This window comes from Ovis canadensis, chromosome 1, assembly GCF_042477335.2.
Source record: "Ovis canadensis isolate MfBH-ARS-UI-01 breed Bighorn chromosome 1, ARS-UI_OviCan_v2, whole genome shotgun sequence".
Classification (NCBI taxonomy): domain Eukaryota; kingdom Metazoa; phylum Chordata; class Mammalia; order Artiodactyla; family Bovidae; genus Ovis; species Ovis canadensis.
The window spans coordinates 220,392,755-220,413,112 of NC_091245.1; the positions used below are offsets into that span (position 1 = coordinate 220,392,755).

Below are 20,358 nucleotides of genomic sequence, written 5' to 3' on the forward strand. Positions count from 1 at the left end.
CCCCTTATCCTTCTCCATCAGAGGGCAGACAGAATGAAAACCACCATCACAGAACACTAATCAAACTGATCCCATGGATCACAGCCTTGTTGAACTCTATGAAACTATTAGTCATGCCAAGTAGGGTCACCCAAGGTGGATGGGTCATGGTGGAGAGTTCTGACAAAACACGGTCCACTGGAGAAGGGAATGGCAAACCACTTCAGTATTCTTGCCCTGAGAACCCCATGAACAGTATGAAAAGGCAAAAAGATAGGACACTGAAAGATGAACTCCCCAGGTCAGTAGGTGCCCAATATGCTACTGGAGAAGAGTGGAGAAATAACTCCAGAAACAATGAAGAGACGAAGCCAAAGTGAAAACAATGACCAGTTTTGGATGTGACTGGTGATGGAAGTGAAGTCCAGTGCTATAAAGAGCAATATTGCATAGGAACCTGGAATGTTAGGTCCATGAATCAAAGTAAATTAGAAGAGGTCAAACAGGAGATGGCAAGAGTGGACTTCAACATTTTGGGAATCAGTGAACTAAAAGGGACTGATGGGCAAATTTAATTCAGATGACCATTACATCTACTACTGTGGGCAAGAATCCCTTAGAAGAAATGAGTAGCCCTCATAGTTTACAAGAGAGTTCAAAATGCAGTTCAGTTCAGTTGCTCAGTTGTGTTTGACTCTTTGGGACCCCATGGACTGCAGCATGCCAGGCCTCCCTGTCCATCACCAACTCCCGGAGTCCACCCAAACCCATGTCCATCGAGTCGGTGATGCCATCCAACCATCTCATCCTCTGTCATCCCCTTCTCCTCCTGCCTTCAATCTTTCCCCACATCAGGGCCTTTTCAAATGAGTCAGCTCTTCTCATCAGGTGGCCAAAGTATTGGAGTTTCAGCTTCAACATCAGTCCCTCCAATGAACACCCAGGACTGATCTCCTTTAGGATGGACTGGTTGGATCTCCTTGTAGTCCAAGGGACTCTCAAGAGTCTTCTCCAACACCACAGTTCAAAAGCATCAATTCTTTGGTGCTCAGCCTTCTTTATAATCCAACTCTCATATCCATACATGACCACTGAAAAAACCATAGTCTTGACCAGACAGACCTTTGTTGCCAAAGTAATGTCTCTGCTTTTTAAATTTTATTTATTTTAATTGGAGGCTAATTACTTCACAATATTGTATTGGTTTTGCCATACACTGACATGAATCCACCATGGTGTACATGTGTTCCCCATCCTGAACCCCCTCCCAGCTCCCTCTGCTTTTTAATATGCTGTCTAGGTTGGTCATAACTTTCCTTCCAAGGAGTAAGTGTCTTTTAATTTCATGGCTGCAATCACCATCTGCAGTGATTTTGGAGCCCAAAAAAATAAAGTCAGACACTGTGTCCACTGTTTCCCCATCTATTTGCCACGAAGAATGAGACCGGATGCCATGATCTTAGTTTTCTGAATGTTTAGCTTTAAGCCAACTTTTTCACTCTCTTCTTTCACTTTCATCAAGAGGCTCTTTAGTTCTTCTTCACTTTATGCCATAAGGGTGGTGTTATCTGCATATCTGAGGTTATTGATAATACAGTTCTTGGTTGCAATCATAAAAACGACAGAATGATCTCTGTTCATTTCCAAGGCAAGCCATTCGATATCACAGTAATCCAAGTCTATGCCCCAAGCAGTAATGCTGAAGAAGCTGAACAGTCCTAAGACCTACAAGACTTCTCAGAACTAACACCCAAAATAGATGTCCTTTTCATCATAGAGAATGGAATGCAAAAGAAGGAAGTCAAGAGATACCTGAAGTAACAGGCAAATGTGGCCTTGGAGTACAAAATGAAGTAAGGCAAAGACTAACGGAGGTTTGCCAAGAGAACCCACTGGTCACAGCAAACACCCTCTTCCAACAACACAAGAGAACACTCTACACATGGACATCACCAGATGGTCAATACCAAAATCAGATTGATTATATTCTTTGCAGCCAAAGATGGAGAAGCTCTATACAGTAACCAAAACCAAGTCCAGAAGCTGACTGTGGCTCAGATCATGACCTTATTGCCAAATTCAGACTTAAATTGAAGAAAGTAGGGAAAAGCACAAAACTATTCAAGTACGACCTAAAACAAATCCCTTACAATTATATAGTAGAAGTGACAAATAGATTCAAGAGATGAGATCTGATAGGAGTGCCTGAAGAACTACGGACAGAGGTTCATGACACTGTACCTCTGTGGCAGTGAACAAGACCACCCCCAGGAAAAAGAAATGCAAAAAGGCAAAATGGTTGTCTGAGGATGCCTCACAAGTAGCTGAGAAAAGAAGCTAAAGGCAAAGGAGAAAAGGAAAGATATACCCATCTGAATGCAGAGTTCCAAAGAATAGCAAGGAGAGATAAGAAAGCATTCCTCAGTGATCAGTGCAAAAAAATAGAGGAAAACAATAGAATGGGAAAGACCACAGATCTCTTCAAGAAAATTAGAGATACCAAGGGAACATTTCTTGCAAAAATGGGCACAATAAAGGACAGAAATGGTTTGGACCTAACAGAAGCAGAAGATATTAAGAAGAGGTGGCAAGAATACACAGAAGGACTATACAAAAAAAGCTCTTCATGATTCAGATAATCACGATAGTGTGATCACCCACCTAGAGCCAGACTTCCTAAAATGCAAAGTCAGGTGGGCCTTAGGAAGCATCACTATGAACAAAGCTAGTGGAGGTGATGGAATTCCAGTTGAGCTATTTCAAATCCTAAAAGATGATGCTGGTAAAGTGCTGCACTCAGTATGTCAGCAAATTTGGAAAACTCAGCAGTGGCCACAGGACTGGAAAAGGTCAGTTTTCATTCCAATCCCCAAGAAGGGCAGTGACAAAGAATGTTCAAACTACTGCACGACTGCACTCATTTCACACGCTAGCAAAGTAATGCTCAAAATTCTCCAAGCCAGGCTTCAACAGTATGTGAAACATGAAATTCCAGATGTACAAGCTAAATTTAGAATAGGCAGAGGAAAAAGAGGTTATAAAAGAGGATGATTGCCAACATCCACTGGATCATAGAAAAAGCAACAGAATTCCAGAAAAACATCTACTTCAACTTTATTGATTATGCCAAAGCATAATCATGTCTATGTAGATCATAACAAACTGTAGAAAATACCAGACCACCTTACCTGCCTCCTGAGAAACCTGTGTGCAGGTCAAGAAGCAACAGTTAGAACTGGACATGGAACAACAGACTGGTTCTAAATTGGGAAAGGAGTATGTCAAAGCTGTATATTGTCACCCTGCTTATTTAACTTATATGCAGAGTATATCATGAAAAATGCTGGACTGGATGAAGCACAGGGTGGAATCAAGACTGCTGGGAGATATATCAATAACCTCAGATATGCAGATGACACCACCCTTATGGCAGAAAGTGAAGAGGAACTAAAGATCCTCTTCATGAAAGTGAAAGAAGAGAGTGAAAAAGCTGACTTAAAACTCAACATTAAAAAAACAAAGATCATGGCATCTGGTCCCATCACTTCATGGCAAATAGACGGAGAAACAGTGGAAACAGTGACAGACTTTATTTTCTTGGGCCCAAAATCACTGCAGATGGTGACTGCAGCCATGATCTTAAAAGACACCTGCTCCTTGGAAGAAAAGCTATGACCAACCTAGACAGCATATTAAAAAGTAGAGACATTACTTTGCCGACAAAGGTCCCTCTAGTCAAAGATATGGTTTTTCCAATAGTCATGTTGGATGTGAGAGTTGGATTATAAAGAAAGCTGAGCACCAAATAATTGATGCTTTTGAACTGTGGTGTTGGAGAAGACTCGAGAGTTCCTTGGACAGCAAAGAGAGCAAACCAGTCAATCCTAAAGGAAATCAGTCCTGAATATTCATTGGAAGGACTGATGCTGAAGCTGAAACTCCAGTACTTTGGCCACCTGATATAAAGAACTGACTCCCTAGAAAAGACCCTGATGCTGGGAAAGATGGCACACAGGAGGAGAAGGGGATGACAGAGGATGAGATGGTTGGATGGCATCACCGACTCAATGGATATGAGTTTGAGCAAGCTATGGGAGTTGGTAATGGACAGGGAAGCCTGGTGTGCTGCAGTTCATGGGGTCACAGAGTTGGACATGACTGAGCGACTGAACAGAACAGGACTAAAATGGACAAAAATGGGCAAATTTAATTCAGACGACCAATATATCTACCACTGCAGGCAAGAATCACTTAGAAGAAATGGAGTAGCCCTCATGGTCAAACACAAGCCCGAAATGCAGTACTTGGGTGCAATCTCATAAAGGAAAGAATGATCTCTGTTTCTTTCCAAGGCATGCCATTCAATATCGCCATAATTCAAGTCTATGCCTCAATCACTAATACCAAAGAAGCTGAAGTTGACAGTTCTATAAAGACCTACAAGACCTTCCAGAACTAACAACAAAAAATGATGACCTTTTCTAATAGGGGACTGGGGCAGTCCTAAGATGGCAGAGGAATAGGACAGGGAGACTGCTTTCTCCCCCACAAATTCATCAAAAGAACATTTAAACGCTGAGTAAATTCCACAAAACAACTTATGAATGCCGGAAGAGGACATCAGGCACCCAGAAAAGCAGCACATTGTCTTCGAAAGGAGATGTTTTATCAACAGTGCTGTATAGATGGAGAAGTATTGAGGCTACTGTAAAAATTTAAGACTGAAAACCAGAAGCAGGAGGCTTAAGACCAAATCCTGAGAACACCAGAGAACTCCTGACTCCAGGGAACATTAATCGACAGGAGCTCATCAAATGCCTCCATCCCTACACTGAAACCAAGCACCACCCAAGGGCCAACAAGTTCCAGAGCAAGACATGCCACGCAAATTCTCCAGCAACACAGGAACACAGCCCTGAGCTTCAATGTACAGGCTGCTCAAAGTCACTCCAAACCCACTGACATCTCATAACTCATTACTGGACACTTCATTGCACTCCAGAGAGAAGAAATCCAGCTCTACCCACCAGAACACCAACACAAGCTTCCCTAACCAGGGAACCTTGACAAGCCACCTGTACAACCCCACCCACAGCGAGGAAACTCCACAATAAAGAGAACTCCACAAACTGCCAGAATACAGAAAGGCCACCCCAAACTCAGCAATATAAGCAAGATGAAGAGACAGAGGAATACCCAGCAGGTAAAGGAACAGGATAAATGCCCACCAAACCAAATAAAAGAGGAAGAGATAGGGAATCTACCTGATAAAGAATTCCAAATAATGATAGTGAAAATAATCCAAAATCTTGAAATAAAAATGGAATCACAGATAAATAGCCTGGAGACAAGGATTGAGAAGATGCAAGAAAAGTTTAACTAGGACCTAGAAGAAATAAAAAAGAGTCAATATATAATGAATAATGCAATAAATGAGATAAAAAACACTCTGGAGGGAACAAATAGTAAAATAACAGAGGCAGAAGATAGGATTAGTGAATTAGAAGATAGAATGGTAGAAATAAATGAATCAGAGAGAAAAAAAGAAAAACAAATTAAAAGAAATAAGGACAATCTCAGAGACCTCCAGGACAATGTTAAATGCCCCAACATTTGAATCATAGGAGTCCCAGAAGAAGAAGACAAAAAGAAAGACCATGAGAAAATATCTGAGGAGATAATAGTTGAAAACTTCCCTAAAATGGGGAAGGAAATAATCACCCAAGTCCAAGAAACCCAGAGAGTCCCAAACAGGATAAACCCAAGGCGAAACACCCCAAGACACATATTAATCAAATTAACAAAGATCAAACACAAAGAACAAATATTAAAAGCAGCAAGGGAAAAACAACAAATAACACACAAGGGGATTCCCATAAGGATAACAGCTGATCTTTCAACAGAAACTCTACAGGCCAGAAGGGAATGGCAGGACATACTCAAAGTGATGAAAGAAAATAACCTACAGCCCAGATTACTGAACCCAGCAAGGATCTCATTCAAATATGAAGGAGAAATCAAAAGCTTTACAGACAAGCAAAAGCTGAGAGAATTCAGCACCACCAAACCAGCTCTCCAACAAATGCTAAAGGATCTTCTCTAGACAGGAAACACAAAAAGGGTGTATAAACTCAAACCCGAAACAATAAATGGCAATGGGATCATACTTATCAATAATTACCTTAAACATAAATGGGTTGAATGCCCCAACCAAAGACAAAGACTGGCTGAACAGATACAAAAACAAGACCCCTATATATGTTGTCTACAAGAGACCCATGTCAAAACAGGGGACACATACAGACTGAAAGTGAAGGGCTAGAAAAAGATATTCCACGCAAATAGAGACCAAAAGAAAGCAGGAGTAGCAATACTCATATCAGATAAAATAGACTTTAAAACAAAGGCTGAGAAAAGAGACAAAGAAGGACACTACATAATGGTCAAAGGATCAATCCAAGAAGAAGATATAACAATTATAAATACATATGCACCCAACATAGGAGCACCACAATATGTAAGACAAATGCTAACAAGTATGAAAGGGGAAATTAACAATAACTATAATAGGGGACTGGAATGCAAAAGTAGGAAGTCAAGAGATACGTGGAGTAATAGACAAGTTTGGCCTTGGAGTAAAAAGTGAAGCAGGGCAAAGCCTAACAGAGTCTTGACAAGAGAATGCACTGGTCATAGCAAATACCCTCCTCCAACAACACAAAAGATGACTCTACACATTATAGCACCAGATGGTCAATACTGAAATCAGACTGATTATATTCTTTGCAGCCAAAGATGGGGAAGCTGTATACAGTCAGCAAAAAACGGACGAGGAGCTGACTGTGGCTCAGATCATAAACTCCTTATTGCAAAATTCAGACTTATATTAAAGAAAGTAGGGAAAACCACTGGGGCTTATCAGGTGGCCCAGGTGGTAAAGAACCTGCTTGCCAATGCAGGAGATGAAAGAGACCTGGGTGTGATCCCTGGGTCGGGAAGATTCCCTGGAGGAGGGCATGGCAACCCACTCTAGTACTCTTGCCTGTAGAATCCCATGGACAGAGGAGCCTGGTGGGCTACAGCCCATAGGGTTGCAAAGAGCTGGACATGACTGAAGCAACTTAGCACACATGCACAGCTCAGGGAACACTACTAGGCCATTCAGGCATATCTAAATCAAATTCCTTATGATTATACAGTGGAAGTGACATATTCAAGGGATTATATCTGATAGACAGAATGCCTGAAGAACTATGGATGGAGGTTCCTAACACTGTACAGGAGGTGGTGATCAAAATCATCCCTAAGAAAAAAGAAATGCAAAAAGGCAAAGTGGTTGTCTGAGGAGGCCTTACAAATAGCTGAGAAACAAAGAGAAGCAAAAGGCAAAGGAGAAAAGGAAAGATATACTCCTCTGAATGCAGAGTTCCAAAGAATAGATAAGAAAGATAAGAGATAAGAAGAAAGATAAGAGATAAGTTCCAAAGGAGAGATAAGAAAGGCTTCTTTAGGAACAATGCAAAGAAATAGAAGAAAACAATAGTCTGGGAAAGATTAGCAATCCTTTCAAGAAAATCAGAGATACCAAGGGAACATTTCATGCAAAGATGGGCACAATAAAGGAGAGAAATGGTATGGAACTAACAGAAGCAGAAGATATTAAGAAGAGGTGGCAAGAATACACAGAATTGTACAAGTAGTTGTTAATGAGCTGGATGCCACGATGGTATGATCACAAACCTAGAGCCAGACATCCTGGAGTGTGAAGTCAAGTGGGCCTCAGCATCATTACAAACAAATCTAGTGGAGATGATGGAATTCCAGCTGAGCTACTGCAAAGGCTAAAAGATGATGCTGTTAAAGTGTTGATGCTATACTCAATATGCCAGCAAATTTAGAAAACTCAGCAGTAGCCACATGATTGGAAAAGGTCAGTTTCATTCCAATGCCAAAGAATGTTCAAGTCAGCCAGTCAGTTCAGTCGCTCAGTCGTGTCTGACTCTTTGCAACCCCATGAACTGCAGCATGCCAGGCATCCCTGTCCTTCACCAGCTCCTGGAGTTCACTGAAACTCACGTCCATCAAGTCGGTGATGCCATCCAGCCATCTCATCCTCTGTCGTCCCCTTCTCCTCCTGCCCCCAATCCCTCCCAGCATCAGGGTCTTTTCCAATGAGTCAACTCTTCGCATGAGGTGGCCAAAGTACTGGAGCTTCAGCTTTAGCATCAGTCCTTCTAAAGAACAACCAGGACCAATCTCCTTTAGAATGGACTGGTTGGATCTCCTTGCAGTCCAAGGGACTCTCAAGAGTCTTCTCCAACACCACAGTTCAAACGCATCAATTCTTCAGCGCTCAGCTTTCTTCAAAGTCCAACTCTCACATCCATACATGACCACTGGAAAAACCATAGCCTTGACTAGATGGACCTTTGTTGGCAAAGTAATGTTTCTGCTTTTCAATATGCTATCTGGGTTAGTCATAACTTTCCTTCCAAGGAATAAGCGTCTTTCATGGCTGCAGTCACCATCTGCAGTGATTTTGGAGCCCCCCAAAATAAAGTCTGACACTGTTTCCACTGTTTCCCCATCTATTTCCCATGAAGTGATGGGACCAGATGCCATGATCTTTGTTTTCTGAATGTTGAGCTTTAAGCCAACTTTTCCACTCTCCTCTTTCACTTTCATCAAGAGGCTTTTGAGTTCCTCTTCACTTTCTGCCATAAGGGTGGTGTCATCTGCATATCTGAGGTTATTGATATTTCTCCTGGCAATCTTGATTCCAGCTTGTGCTTCTTCCAGCCCAGCGTTTCTCATGATGTACTCTGCATATAAGTTAAATAAGCAGGGTGACAATATACAGCCTTGACGTACTCCTTTTCCTATTTGGAGCCAGTCTGTTGTTCCATGTCTGGTTCTAACTGTTGCTTCCTGACCTGCATAAAGGTTTCTCAAGAGGCAGGTCAGGTGGTCTGGTATTCCCATCTCTCTCAGAATTTTCCACAGTTTATCTATTGCACTCATTTCACATGCTGGCAAGGTAATGTTCAAAATCCTTCAAGCCAGGCTTCAATAATACGTGAACCGAGACTTTCCAGATATACAAGCTGCATTTAGAAAAGGCAGAGGAACCAGAGATCAAATTGCCAACATCTGCTGGATCATAGAAAAAGCAAGGGAATTCCAGAAAAACATCTACTTCTGCTTCATTGACTATGCTAAAGCCTTTGACTATGTAGATCACAACAAACTACAGAAAATTCTTCAAGAGATAGGAATACCAGACCACCTTACCTGCCTCCTAAGAAACCTGTATGCAGGTCAAGAAGCCACAGTTAGAACCAGACATGGAACAACAGACTGGTTCTAAACTGGGAAAGGAGTACACCAAGGCTGTATATTGTCACTCTGCTTATTTAACTTATATGCTGAGTACATCATGATAAATGCTGGACTGGTTGAAGCACAAGCTGGAAATAAGACTGCTGGGAGAAATATCAATAACCTCAGATATACAGATGACACCACCCTTATGACAGATAGTGAAGAGGAACTAAAGACCCTCTTGATGAAGGTGAAAGAGAAGAGTGAAAAAACTGCCCTAAAAGTCAACATTCAAAAAACAAAGATCATGGCATCTGGTCCCATCACTTCACAGCAAATAGATGGGGAAAACATGGAAACAGTGACAGACTTTATTTTCTTGGCTCCAAAATCACTGTGGACGGTGACTGCAGCCATGAAATTAAAAGATGCTTGTTCCCTGGTGGGGGGTAAAAACAAAACAAAACAAAACACGCTTGCTTCTTGAAAGAAAAGCTACGACCAACATAGACAGCGTATTAAAAGGAAGAGACATCACTTTGCCTACAAAGGTCTGTATAGTCAAAGCTATGGTTTTTCTGGTAGTCATGAACAGCTCTGAGAGGTAGACCATAAAGAAGGCTGAGCAATGCTTTCAAACTGTGATGCTAGAGAACTCTTGAGAGTCCACTGGACAGCAAGGAAATCAAACCAGTCCATCCTAAAGGAAATTAGTCCTGAATATTCTTTGGAAGGATTGAGGCTGAATAGTTTGGCCACCTGATGTGAAAAGCCAACTCATTGGAAAAGACTCTGATGGTGGGAAAGAAAGGAGAATGAGGTGACAGAGGATGAGATGACTGGATGGCATCTTCAACTCAATGGACATGACTTTGAACAAATTCTGGGAGATAGTGAAGGACAGGGAAGGTTGGCGTGCTGCAGTCCATGGGATCACAAATAGTTGAACACAGCTGAGTGACTGAACAACAACAATATATATAGAAAATCCTAAGGCATCTACCCAAAACTTACTGGAATTGCTAAGTGACTTCAGTAAGATTGCAGATCAATTTTTAAAACTGTATGTATGTATGTGTATATAGATACAGACACAACAAAATGTGCAAATGTAAAAATTGCCATTCACAATAGACTTTGTGTAAAAGCATTCTCTTGTCCTACTCTTTATTTATCTGGCTGCATCAGGTCTTAGCTGTGGCACACAGAACCTTTCATTGCAGTGCGCAGACTCTCCAGGTGTGGCATGTGGGCGCCCCAGTTGTGGCTCATAGTCTCTAAAGAATTCAGTCTTTAGTAGTTGTGGCACACTGGCGAAGTTACCCCACAGTATGTGGGATCTTAGTTCCATGACCAGGGATCCCTGCACGGGCATCCAGGCATCCCCTGCACGGCAAGGGGGATTCTTAACCACTAGCCCCCAGGGAATTACACACAATAGATTTTAAGACTCTAAAATGTAAAAAAAAAAAAGTAGGGATAAATCTTTTAAAATATGTACAAATCATCAATACTAAAAGCTATAAAACACTGCTGAGAGAAACTAAAGATGTAAATAAATGACAAGATATACCATGTCTATGGAAGATTAATACTCTTAAGATCTCAATTCTTCCAAAATCGGTAGATTCAGTGTTGTCCTGATCATAATCCAACCAGGCTTTTTTGTAGAAATTGACAAGTTGATTCTAAAATGTATATGAAAATGCAAAAGATTCACTTTGCTATACAGCAGAAACTAACACAACATTGTAAAGCAACTATACTCCAATAAAAATTAATTTAAAAAAAGAAAGAAAATGCAAAGGGCCAGAATAGTTGAAAATTTTTGAAAAAGAACAAAGTTGAAAGGCTTACACTACCTTGATTTTAAGACTGATAAACTACAGAGCTGAAGACGGTGTAGTACTAGCTTAAGAACAAACATAGCAGAGTAGAGAGTTCCAACAGTGCACTTGATTTACAAGGAAGTATCAAGGCAATTTGATATGAACTCCAGGAGTTGGTGATGGACAGGGAGGCCTGGCGTGCTGCAGTTCATGGGGTCACAGAGTCGGACACGACTGAGCAACTGAACTGAACTGAACTGATCAAGGCAATTTAATGGAGGAAAGCCTTTTCAATAAATGGTTCTATATCAAATGTATATCAAATGCATAACTGTATGAAAAAGAAGGAGCTCAATCACACCATACTCAATAATTAATTTGGGACTGATCATAGGCCTAAACATAAAAGCTAAGACTCTAAAGCCTCTAGAAGGAAAACAAAGAAGAAAATCTTTGCAACCTTGGGGGTAGGTAGAGAATTATTAAGCAAACACAAAAGCAACAACCATAAAAGAAAAAATTAAGAAGAAAACTCATTAAAGTTAAAATCTTTATATAAGAAAATGAAAAAGCAAGACACACACTGGGGGAAAATATTCACTATACAAACATCTAACAAAGGATGTGTGCTCAGACTACCAGGCAGTCTATCTACCTACCTATCAATAGTGCCTAAAATCAATAATAAAAAGACAAACTATTCAAAACAAAAATGTGGCAAAACACTTGAAAAGACAGTTCAAAATGAAAATGAACAAATGGTCAACAGCATGTGAAAAGATGCTCAACATCATTAGTCATCAGGAAAAAGATAATTAAAAGCACGTAGCCATTCAATTTCACATCCATCAAGATGGCTAAAATAAGACAAGTATCAAATGTTAGAAAAGATACACGAGTATTAAATGGTACAACGCCTTGGAAAACTATGACATTTAAATACACATCTATCCTATGATCCAGTACTCCTACTCCTAGATATTTGCTAAACTAAAATACATGTCCACAAAGAAACTGGTATGAAACTACCAAAAATACCAAATGCTAGTGAGTTACGTAGAGCAACAGGAACTCTCACTGCTGGTGGAAATATGGTACAGCCACTTAGGACAGTTTATCTTGGCAGTTTCTTACAGAATTAAACATATTCTTATCATAAGATCCAGCAGTTGCCCTCCATGGTATTTACACAAAGGAGTGTAAAACTTTTGTCCACACAAAAGCCTACACACAAGTCGTTACAGCAGCTCCATTCATAATTGCCAAAAGTTGGAAGAAACCAAGCTATCCTTCAGAAAGTAGATAAATTTATTACTCAGCATTAAAAAAGAAGAGAAAGCTATCAAACCGTAAAAAGACATGGAGGAACCTTAAAAATGCATTTACCAGGTGAAAGAAGCCTATCTGAAAAAGTTATATACCATATGATTCCAACTATATGACATTCTGGAAAAGGCAAAACTATGGAGATGGCAAAAAGATGAGTATGCCAAGGGTTAGAGGGGAGGAAGGGATGAACAGGTGGGGCACAAAGTATTTCCAATATTACTCTGTATGGTGCTATAATGGTGAATATATGTCATTATACACCTGTCCAAACCCATCGAATGTACAATACCAGGAGAGAACTGTGATGTAAACTATGGACTTTGGGTGATTATGATGTGCCAATGCAGGTTCATTTTGTAACAAACATACCACCTCTGGAGATGTTGATAATAAAGCAACACATACAAGGAGACAGGAAATATACGGGATATCTCTCTGGGAAATTGTACGATGGCTCAATTTTGCTCTGAATTTAAAATTGTTCTAGAAGATAAAGTCTATTAAAAAAAAAAGATTGCACATAGTTAGGAAATATTTCCTAGATATGTAATTAGTGCAAGCCATAAAAGAAAAGAAATTGCTGTCTTAGACTTTATCAAAATTGAAAACTTTTCTCTTTAAAAGGTATCATTAAGAAAATAAAAAGTCATAGATTTACAGAAAATATCTGCATGTCATATATGTATGATAAAACCCTTGCCTCTAGAATTTTTTTAAATTTGCATATTCTTATTCAAAGATATTTGACTATTTCAAAGAACATAAAAAGGTTTTGAAACTCTGTATGATGATGACAACCCAATTAAAAACTGGGCAAAAGATTTAACTAGATATTTCACCAAAGCAGATACACAAATGATAAATAATAATGGTAAAGAATCTGCCTGCAATGCAGGAGACCTGGGTTCAATCCCTGGGTTGAAGATCCCCTGGAGAAGGGAATGGCTACTCACTCCAGTATTCTTGCCTGGGAAATCCCATGGACAGAGAAGCCTAGTGGGCTACAGTCCATGGCATTGCGAAGAGTTAGACACAACTAAGCAACTAACACTTTCACTTTCTTAAAAAAAAAAAAAAAGCACATGGAAAGGTGCTAATCATCATTAGTCACTGTTGTTGTTCAGACCCTAAGTCGTGTCCGACTCTGCGACCCCATGGACTGCAGCACACCAGGCTTCCCTGTTCGTTACTATCTCCCAATTCATGTTGGTCCAATTCATGTTCATTGAGTTGGTGATGCCATCCAACCATCTCAACCTCTGTTGTCCCCTTCTCCTGCCCTCAATCGTTCCCAGCATCATCTTTTCCAGTGAGTCAGCTCTTCTCATCACATGACCAAAGTACTGGAGCTTCAGCAGAAGTCCTTCTAATGAATATTCAGGGTTGATCTCCTTTAAGATTAACTGGTTTGATCTCCCTGCTATCTAAGGGACTCTCAAGAGTCTTCTCCAGCATAATTTGAAAGCATCAATTCTTTAGCACTCAGCCTTCTTTATGGTCCAACTCTTACATCCACACATGACTACTGGAAAAACCATAGCTGTGACTATATGGACCTTTGTCAGCAAAGCGATGTCTCTTCTTTTTTTAGTATGCTGTCGAGATTTTTCATTAGTCATTAGGGAAATGTAAATTTAAACTTTAATAAGGGAATTCCCTGGCAGTCCAGTGGTAAAGACTCTGAACTTCCACTGCAGGGGGCATGGGTTCAATCTCTGGTTGGGGAACTAATCCTGGCAAGCAAGCTGAGTGGTGCAGCCAAAAAAACATAAACATAAACTGTAATAAGATACCCTCATATATCCATGAGAATGGCTATGATAAAAAACTAACAATATCGAGTGTTGGCAAGAACATGGAGAAATCAAAACCATCATACATTGTTGGTGTGACTCTAATGTTGTATAGCCACTTTTGGAAAACAGTTTACTTTAAAAGTTAAACATAAACTTACCATAGAATCTAGTAATTACACTCCTAAGAATCTATCCAGGATAAATAAAAATGTAGAACCCCATACATCTTACGTGAATGTTCAGAGAAACATTATTTATAATAGCCAAAAACCAGAAACAATTTAAATGTTCATCAACTAATGAAGAAATAAAATGTGGTACACCCATAAAACTGAATACTATTCAATGATACAAAGGAAGAAGCTACTGATAAGTGAAAGTTGCTCAGTCATGTCTGACTCTTTGGAACCCCATGGACTATACAGTCCATGGAATTCTCCAGCCAGAATACTGGAGTGGGTGTGTGTGTGTGTTAGTCGCTCAGTCGTGCCCGACTCTTTGTGACCCCATGGACAGTAATCCACCATGTTCCTCTGTCCATGAGATTTTCCAGGCAAGGATACTGGAGTGGGTTGCCATTTCCTTCTCCAGGGGATCTTCCCAACCCAGGGATCGAACCCGGGTCTCCTGTACTGCAGGCAAATTCTTTACCAACTGAGCTACAAGGGAAGCCCCCCTTTCCCTTTTCCAGAGGCTCTTCCCAACCCAGAGATAGAACTCAGATCTCCCGCTTTGCAGGCAGATTCTTTACCAGCTCAGTCACAAGGGAAGCCCAAGAATACTGGAGTGGGTAGCCTATCCCTTCTCCAGCAGATCTTCCCCACCCAGGAATCGAACCAGGGTCTCCTGCATTGCAGGTGGATTCTTTACTGACTGAGCTAAAATTGATGAACTTCAAAAATATTCTGCTAAGTGAAAGAAACAAGACACCAAAAACCTATATATACTAGGATTCTATTTATAGGAAACATCCAGAAAAGGCAAGAGACAGAAAGCAGATCAATGGCTGCCTGGGTTTAGGAGTAGGGACTAAGTTAGTATGAGGGAACTTTGGGAGTGACAGCTGTACAAGTCTATAACAATAAAAGAATTGTACACTTACGATGGCTGGATTTCACGGTATGCAAACTGCACCTCAATAAAACTTTATTTTTTAAAAAGCACTTGTAAAAGAAAGTTCACAGCAGTTTTCTTCATTTAAACCCCAAACTGAAAACCTAAATGGCCTTCCAAGAAGAATAGATGAGTTAATGGTGGTATAATCAAGCAGTGGAATACAAGCTATTATAACAGCCATCGTAAAGAACATACTGAAACACACAATATGCACGACGCTCACAAGCATTATGCTGACAAAAGACGCCACTTTTGTTTTGCTATTGTATGCTGTATCTCATTCATAAAAGTCTGTTTGCTGTAGACAAACTCTGAATCAAGCACACTTATGTCCAGAAGGTATGGTATGTGCGTGTCTATCTGAAAATCATAATGTGTCAAGTAGTTAATATAAATGAGTGGCCAATGATTTAATATTCAGTTTAAAAATATTTTAATTATATCAAATGATAGACACATATATTTAACATGTATATGTTATTTAACATAATCAAACTCATTGTTTGCATATTTATTCACTGACCTACTCCAAACATATTTATAAAGGGCCAAAATATATTCCTGGCACCCAAGTTCAAACTGTGCCTCAGTCACAAAAACGATGTTGATATTTCACTTTTTCTTCATGACAGATCTGAGTGTACCTTTCAGTACACACAATTTAACATGAATTTCCTGGTGCGCTCCCGGGAGGAAAAGTGTCAGGTGGCCCAACAGTCCCAGATTCATGAAGCCAAAACAAGTTTGGTACCAGTCAGGTCCAGGAGGTTCAGGACCAGTAAGTGAGGCTGTCACATCAGGCCTCCACTAACTAACTTCACGTCCCGCTGCTCCACTGCAAGGCAAGTGAAAACATGCAGACTACACCCTGAGGAGCTATTACAATTCAGAACTCTGGCCAAGAGGAAGAAACCGTCACAGGCAGTCACCCATCTTTCAGGAAACTCCCCTCTCCCTCCCCAAACCTCCAGGAGTCCCACTTAGAACCTGCTCTGAGCGGGGGCCTTGATGCGCACGATGACAAACAAGGCATGCTTACTGCTCCCCAGAGAATGTGTCTGCAGACCACACTGTCCAGTGCCTGGGAGGGTATCTGTCAGGGTCCTTCCTATACTCCTGTTGCCTTTTAAACACTGTTTAGAAGGTCTGTGCCTTTTGATCCAGGATTCATCACAAGGAAATAATCAGAGCTGAAGGAAGTAAGCATAGCCTGAGCAGCTCACTTCGGCATACTTACAATAGCCTACAGAACACTCCCACCCCAAATGGATCGGAACAATTCAAATACCTCACAAGAGTTCAGTTCGGTCGCTCAGTCATGTCCAACTCTTTGCAACCCCATGGACTGCAGGACGTCAGGGTTCCCTGTCCTTTACCATCTCCTGGAGTTTGCTCACTCATATTCATAAAGTCGGTGATGCCATCCAATCGTCCCCTTTTCTTCCTGTTCCTCGCAACAGAGAAATAGTCATAATCCATTTGACTTTATTCATACTCAAATGAATTATGACAGTCCTAAGATGGACTACTATCTGCAGCCGTGAAAGATAAGCTCTTCAGAAAGATTAAAGAACCAGAAAATGCTGACAATACAATGTTAGATGACAGAAGCGAGATAAAAGCAGTATATATCAAGGTTTCTCACATGGGGAGACACTGTGGTGAAAACTCCCCATGCCACTCAGACACTCAGCTGATCCCTGAGCATCAGTGTTACTGAGGGGAGTGAGCTGGTGTGCTCAGACAGCCTTGACGGTAGGGGATGGGAGGATGGCAACCAGTGGTGGATACAGAATTATCCCAATATTGGGTAAACAGGAAAAACATATGAACATACGCAGATCAGAGGTAATTAATGCCAGGCCACCTGTGATTGGTAAGGTCATGGCCTTGTAGACCAACACTTCTCAAGCATGAATGCAGATTCTGTGAAAAGCTGGATTGTGGTTCACTATGTCTGGCGTCGGAGAAGGCAATGGCACCCTACTCCAGTACTCTTGCCTGGAAAATCCCATGGACGGAGGAGCCTGGTGGGCTACAGTCCATGAGGCCGCTAAGAGTCGGACACAACTGAGAGACTTCACTTTCACTTTTCACCTTCATGCTTTGGAGAAGGAAATGGCAACCCACTCCAGCGTTCTTGCCTGGAGAATCCCAGGGACGGGGGAGCCTGGTAGGAGGCCGTCTATGGGATCACACAGAGTTGGACACGACTGAAGTGGCTTGGCGGCGGCAGCAGCATGTCTGGCGTGGGGCTGAGGTTCTGTACTTCTAACAAGCTCCCAATGCAGCTGGTCCACAGGCCACACAGGCTGCAGACTGCACTTCCTGGAGGGACAGATCCAAGCTAGGCTTGCAGGGACTAGGTGAGTATATGGATGTGCGTTTACTTTTTTAGAATCTTCTATGCTTACTAGGTTTTCCACAATGAAAATTCATTGCTTTCGTAATCAGAAAGAAAACCTTTTACCTATTCAAAACCTTTTACTCACACCACTAACAAGAAATGCTGGAAAGGGTGTGGAAAAAAGAAAACCCTCCTACACTGTTGGTAAGAATGTAAATTGGTACAGCCATTATGGAAAACAGCATGGAGTGTCCTGAAAAAACTAAACACAGAGCTACCATATGATCCAGCAATCCCACTCCTGGGCGTATATCTGGACAAAACTTGAATTCCAAAAGATACCACTGGCGGCTCGATGGTAAAGAATCCACCCGCCAATGCAGGAGACATGGTTTTTAATCCCTGATCCAGGAAGATCCTACATGCTGTGCAGCAACTGAGCCTGCACACCGCAACTATTGAGCCTGTGCTCCACAGCCCAGGAGTCACAGCTAATGAAAGCGAAGCCCACACACCGTGTGCTCTGCAACCAGAGAGGCCACCATAGGGAGAAGCCCTCGCACCAGAACTAGAGGAGGGCCCCGCTCGCCACAACTGGAGACGAGCCCACGCAGCACTGAGACCCAGCACAGCCAACACAAATAATTTTAAAAGACACATGTACCCCAGTGTTCACAGCAGCACTGTTTAGAACAGCCAAGACATGGAAGCAACCTAAATGTCCAACAACAAATGAATGGATAAAGATGCGGTATCCCTGTAAAATGGAATATTACTCAGTCATAAAAAGAATAAAATAATGCCATTGGCAGCAACATGGAGGGATCTAGAGATGATCATATTAAATGAAATAAGTCAGACAAAAGCAAATATCATATGGTATCGCTTATATGTGCAAGCTAAAATATGGCACAAATGAGCTTACCTAAGAAACAGAAATGGACTCACTGCCAAGGGGGAGGAGACGAGGGGAGCGATGGATTCAAAGTTTGGAATTAGCAGGTGCAAACTAGTACATACAGGACGTAAAAAAAGGTTCTACTCTATAACACAAGGAACTACACTCACTATCCTATAATAAACCATAATGGAAAAGAATAAGAAAAAGAAATTTTATACATATATATAACTGAGTCACTGTGCTGTACGCCTGAATCTAACACAACATGCAAATTAACTCTATGTCAGTAAACAAAAAACAAAAAAACCTTCGACTTACTAATCATTTTTATAAAACTCCATCCCAGGTAATTCCCTGATGGTCCAGCGGTTGGGACTCTGCATATCCACTGCAAGGGGCCCGGGTTCAATCCCTGGTGTAGGAACTAAGATCCCACAAGCGAAAAAAAGAAAGAAACCCATCCCAAATAACAGGAAATGAAACTGAAAGGTAAATGCTGTTTCTCCTCACAATACTGCTGACACCAAATATGTGGGTTTGTCCACACCAAGCAGTTCTGACAGTAACTGCCCAGAGTGAGTACAGAGCTCACTCTTGTGGACTGAGTGAGACTGCTTTCCTCTTCAGGTGGCCGCTGAAAGTCCCTGCTCTCACCTGTACCTTCTACCAAGTGCTTATAAATCCGTGGTTCCCATGACCCCCTCCTCCGGCTCGATTATTTGCTTCAGTGGCTCACAGAATTTAGGGAAACATTTTACTGACAATTACTGGTTTACTATAAGTGATACAACTCAGGAACAGCCAAAGGGAAGAGATGCACAGGGCAAGGTATGGGGAAGGGGCACAAAGCTTCCCTGCGCCCTCTGGACACATGATCCTCCCAACACCTTGATGGGTTCACCAGCTCAGAAGCTCTCCAAATGCCTTTGCTTAGGGTTTTTATGGAGATTCCATTACACAGGCATGACTGATTAAATCACTGGCCATGGGTGACTGAATTCAATTCTCCAGCACCTCTTCCCTTCTGGGGGTAGCGAAGTAGGGGCTGAAAATTCCAACCCTGTAATCACATGCTTGGTTCTTCCAACAACTAGCCCCCAAATCAACCCCCAGTCTCAGCAATCAGCTCATTAGGGTAAACTCAAGTATGGTAGAAAGGGGCTTATTAAGAATAACAAAAGATGCTTCTCTCCTCAAGAGCTCATAAGCCACAGAAGTAGAACAACTCTTTACTTCTTATAGCACAGAATCGAAGGTTTACACACATTTAACTTAGAATGATTCACAACATTAAAAAATGAGCAAACACTTAGCTCTCTAATATTAAGAGAATGGCTAAAAAAGGCTAAAATAGCATGTGGTTATTATAAATGATAATAGCAAAGACATGGAAAGAATGCTATAATAAATATTAGTCTTGGTGTGACAGCTCTTAAAATGCTAACATAAAATGAATGTTTATAAAGTATTACAATTTATCAAATTTATTTTAAAAAACAAAGGCAAGGACTTCCCTGGTGGTCCAGTGGCTAGGACTCTGCACTCCCAATGAAGGGGGCCCAGGGTTTGATCCCTGATCAGGGAACTAGGTCCCACATGCTGCAACTAAGACCCAGGGCAGGCAAATAAATTTTTAAAGAAAAGAAAAACAAACAAACAAAGGCAAAACACAACTGGAAGAAAATATGTCAAAATGATGTCTTTGGGTCATTGGATAGTGGGTCATAGAGAATTTTTTTC

The 20,358-nt window shown here is 41.2% G+C and overlaps 1 protein-coding gene across 7 annotated transcripts in view; it reads right to left on the bottom strand.

Moving 5' to 3' along the window:
- The window catches only part of GPR160 (G protein-coupled receptor 160), a 95,677-nt gene that overhangs the window by 68,490 nt on the left and 6,829 nt on the right, over positions 1 to 20,358 (bottom strand). The gene's annotated exons all lie outside the window — the stretch shown is intronic.